This window comes from Aptenodytes forsteri, unplaced genomic scaffold, assembly GCF_000699145.1.
Source record: "Aptenodytes forsteri isolate BGI_AS27 unplaced genomic scaffold, ASM69914v1 Scaffold83, whole genome shotgun sequence".
NCBI lineage: Eukaryota > Metazoa > Chordata > Aves > Sphenisciformes > Spheniscidae > Aptenodytes > Aptenodytes forsteri.
This window is the reverse complement of record NW_008795371.1, coordinates 2483573-2488747: the sequence shown is the minus strand read 5'-3', so window position 1 is coordinate 2488747 and position 5175 is coordinate 2483573.

Sequence of the window (5175 nt, the reverse complement as noted above, 5' to 3'; positions counted from 1 at the left end):
ATTTGTGTTAAATTGTCTGCATACCCTAAACCAAGATAATCTTTGATATACATTGTAAACAAAAGAAAGCTACTGAAATAAAGGCAAAACAAGATTTGAAAATAATATTTCTGAGAGAGACAGAATACATCCTGTCTCCAGAATGTAATCTTTGGATGCCAATCTTAAGAATTTAGACCTTAATTTTGCAGATATTTATGTGTTAGGTTAAACTTCAAATACATCAAAAATGCTTACATTTGCTTAACATTACACATATGCATGTTATTGCAGGATGAGAGACAGAATCGTTAAATTACTCAGAAAGTCTCTGCATTATCTTGCCATGATATACGTTTCTGGTTTCAGCATAGCACATTCTTTATTCTTTTTTAGTGATTAAATCTGTTGCCTACTTAGATTGTAAAGCATTTTTTGGTATGGATCTATATCTGCATAGAGCTTTACAATGCCTAGTACAATGTCCTAATACTGAGGACGTTATTATAAAACAGGTAAGAGCAATAGCTCCTAAGAGCTACATGCATAAAGAGCATAGGAGCCATTTCATTTACTACATTCCCATTTCTGTGATAAATTAATCAATGTTTACATTTGCAATGATTGAAACAATGCGCCCTTTAAGCTTTCTTCAAATAAACACATTGACAATGCCAACAAATTACTAACTTTACATATTTGTGCAAAATAGAGACTCAGTCTATGCTACTCCCAAAAAACCAGTTTGTTCCTGCAGCATGGGCACAGCCGAATCCTAGCAGCCTGGACTTGACCAAGAGGAGCTACACAGACCACAGCAGAGCAGATAAGAGTTTCAATGGTTTCTGGAACTTTAATGTAGATGCACTTGGTAGCATCTAGAATTTCTGCAGGCTCGTCTTGGAAGAACTTCTTTTGTCATTGCTAGGATTACTTGAATAAGGCTAGTGGGAGCAAAACTGTGTCATTAAGGTGAAGAAAGAAATGTGGATATAGCCAAAAGTTGTCCAAGGAGAAGAATGGGAGGTCAGAAAGTCTCGTGGTGGCTAGATGCAGAAGTGTGTCCAAAATCTTCAATGAAAGTTTGTATGGGTACTAATTATTCACTTAATTACTAGACTATATATTATTTGTTAAATGAATACTGAAACTATCATATGTGTGATCAAACTTTGTGTTGTATGTATTTTTCCCTCAACAGCTTTTAAAGTCAATGGTATCTTCTCTTTATCTCATCTCGCACCTTTGAATATTGTATCTCACTCTTGATTTCTATGTACATAAGTAAGATTAATAATTGTACAGTCTTATATTAAGTAGGAAGAGTATTTGTAAACTTGAGCTAACTAAAATGAAATTAAATTCTATAGAAGACAAGTTACAGTTTAAATCTTCATCTCCTAACTTTTTCCTTACCATGGATTAGCTAACATAAAGTAAAAACAGGTATTTTCCCCTGTTGAAGACATCTGAAAATATTAATCTCTTGTTCTACAATTTTATCTGTCATTTTATACATTTTATTTACCACATCTTATTCTCCTCCAATGTAAATATGGTCTTGAATAGCTACCCTAATGGCTGGGATTATTCAGGCTTTTTTAGAATATTGTTACACACCTCTCCACACTGCGTGCTTGGGTTAGAGATAGAGGGAACCCAGTGCTCTGGGTTGTATCAGCAGTACCCTGTGCGTTTGACAGCTGTATATGGGAGAATAGAGAAATGGGAGAACAAGGGATGACAAATATAAAAGACAGGTGTTACCCCCAAAAAGAAAAAGGAGAGAGAGAGGAAAAAAGAAAGAAGGAAAGAAAGAAAGAAAGAAAGAAAAGCCACTGCGAAAAGAGGGGGAAAAAATAAGAAAGGTGGAAAACGAAGGGCCTCCCTTTCTGGTTAGTTGTCTTTCGAGGAAAAAACGAAGGTCATACATTAAAAATTATCTGGTAAGACTGTAGAATTAAATAATCCAAATCCTCCTCTGCAAGTAAATTTACACCACAGTAAATTTAATATTTAAAAAAGAACTGTTCCTTGGTGTTCTATGATAGCCAAAGTGGTCTGATTTTTATAAAAGGGTACTTTCTCATGCTCATATAACTCAAAAGTGCTTTGTTAAGTTTGTTAAAATGGTTCAGATACAGTTTTATAGATATAATTTTAGAATCAACTTTGTAAACATTCTGCTTAAGATAAAATGTTTTGAGAAAACAAGTCAGTGAAAATAACGGTAGAGACTAGAAAGACATGAATTTTCAAGATTGTGTTTCTTGAAATAGAAATAGATAAAAATGTCTATTCAATACCTTACTGAATACAGTAATAACAGGGATAATTTTGTTATTTCTTAAGCAACAGACATCTAGTCTTTTATAATAATTTGAGAAAATTTGCAATATATATTGTAAAAGATGAGTCAGAAGCAGTGTTTCAAAGTAAATATATACTGAGAGACTTTTTTGTCCTTTTCACTGTGATTATTGGATCAGATCCTTTCCTGCAAGGAAATCAGGGGACTATAATAAAGTGTCAAAATTCAGTTCAATATGTAGTTGAACAGAAAGAGAGAGAGATGCATCTTGCTAGGAGACAAGCATAGCACTAATAAACCAAGCTTTCAATACAGTCTGACTCAATGCAAAAGGAGAGCTGAATTTAGGGAGTGATATTAAGTACCTGAGGTGTGCTGGAGTAGCTAGCAGCTGGAACTAATCTACAGCACAAGCTGCTAAGGCATTACTGTTTGTTTTTGCTTTAGCTGCATACTCCATTTTGTATTGTATTTCACAACTGCCTGATAATAGGCTGCCTGGACAGAGAGACATTAATCATAGTGTCGAGCCAGTTTTGTAAACAAGGACCAAAGCCTTCATTTAAAGGAAAGGAAAAGTAGGTGGATGAGGGGTGGGAGAGGAAATGGTAGCCTGCACTGAGATGATATTCTGTGTATGACCTAACTCTGTCTTCAGTGCAATTTTAGCTTATTCCTTCAAAAACTTCTTACCTCATTGGACAACCTTGTATTTTTGCAGTATTCCAGCTGGACTATGGTTCTTAGTGAACACAGTCTTAATGTTTGTAGCTTTATTATACCCAGTGCTTCTAAAACTCATGTTCAGAATATGCCAAAGATCTGTAAGAAACTGTTTGACAAAATGTTTGATTTAAACTACAGTTTTCACAAAAATTTAAAGGTTCAAGTTAAACTTTTCCTCAAAGGCTCATAAAGTGTAGGATAGAGCTTTGAGTCAAAATCCAGTCAAAGCTCTCCTGTTCAGTCTGGGATGCTAACAGCCAACATAAGAGTATTAGCAATTGTGCTGGTCCCACCTTTTTCTCTCTTTTTTTTCTTTAATACAAAAAATAACAAAAAAAGAAAAATGCCTTGGCCTAATTATCATATGAAACAATTTTTCTGAAACTCAGTACAGAACAAGAGACCAATTTTCTAAGCAGTTTGATTTTAAGCATGCCATTCAATTGCTATCTGATAGCAATTGAATTGTCTCCTGAGCTGTTACCTGATAGGTAATACATCATGAAAAAAATTAATTATGGACTATATAATAATGACCAGTAGTCATCATTCAGCCAGCCAGCCTGGTTGTTTTAGCAAGAAGTGAAATCTTTTATGTTTTTTTCTGGTTTGCTTCTAAATGCAATGGAAATGTATTATTGTATAACATCATTGATCAACACCTGTTTTAATTAACCTCTTAGAATAACCTGAAAATTATAGGCGTATACACGTCTTTAATGAAGCATTTTGTTTTCTATTAAGTTAAATTCCTTCACATGTTACAAAACTACAATACGAGGCTGAACAAACTGTGGGCATATTTCTTTACACTTTAATTGTAATAAAATACTGCCATACATACGTGTGTCTGAGTTCAACTGAAAACTTTGCCACATACTTATGTAACTCTGAGAAAAAAAAAGTTTCATTACTTTGTTTCTTTTCCATTCCTTTTTTTCTCAGTTTTACCAGTTACAGGGGGTGGGGGATAAACTTCATGTGCTTTCTGAAAACTACAGTGAGAGGAGCTAAGCAAACTATATAAATCTTTTACTTAAACAGCTCCAAGATTAGTCATGGCCTCTGGTTATGTGAAAAAATGTATATGAAAAGCAAATGTTGAATGGCAAAAATATGTAAAAGATCAAGATAGCAACTCAAGTTCAGGCTGTTCTGTCCCATGAGCATTTTTCTGACAAGTCAACTTAATACCAAGGGCAGAAAAATCCATACATCTATGACTTTTCTCTCAACAACCATTTTGAGGGAGAATGAATTTAGTACATTATGTAGAGGTGCATTTTTCCACAACAGAAGTCTTTATAGCCCCTGTCACACATAATACTTCCATCCTCTCGGTGAAGGAAAACATTGTTAGATGTCTGCAAACACCTCACTACCTGGCTCCTTAGAACTGTTTATAATTTGTCCAATTTCCACAGTTTACAGTTCTTTCTACTGATTAACCATCAGTATGGTACTTTATCACAAGCTATTGCTGTCAGTCACTATCCATACTCCTCCTGTAGAACAACTCTGTAAGTGGCTTTCATGGCTTATATACTGAATTTTTCCTTCTTATGTTCACTGCCCTGCATTTCTCTGTTCTAGACATGGACCTATCATATTTTGTTGTGTTTTTTTCCCTGTATATTCACTATAACCTTTTTTCTGACAATGCTGCTTGTATTAGGTGGTTCAAATCTTGACAACAAATTTCTGAGGGTGGAAGAAATTAACTGAGGCCCAGTTCTTGTAAGATGCTTATAGTAACTGTATTTTTTTGTATGACACTTGTAAACCACAAGTCCTTAGCACCTAGCTTTCCTTCGCACGTGGGTCAGGGGAGAGAGACATGCTGCTGTATGGCAGCACTTCAGTTCTTACTATATATGTAGAATATTCTGGAAATCTCAAACACCTTGTCATATTTCCAGTCTGGCTGAAGAGATTGTGAAAACCATCCAAAACGCTGAAGGACAGCCTAGGCGTGCCCAGAGGTGCTCGTGATGTTGTTCTCTGAGCAGTACGGGCACGCTGCCCTGTTTGCTCCAGACTGCGCGCCGCGGCCCGACTCCTCACTCCTTCCCTCTCCTCTACCACACACGCTCAAAACCGCGCCTGCCCTGCCCCGTCCTTGTGCTGCCTCAGCTCTTCCCCCGCCGCGGCGCCAGCCC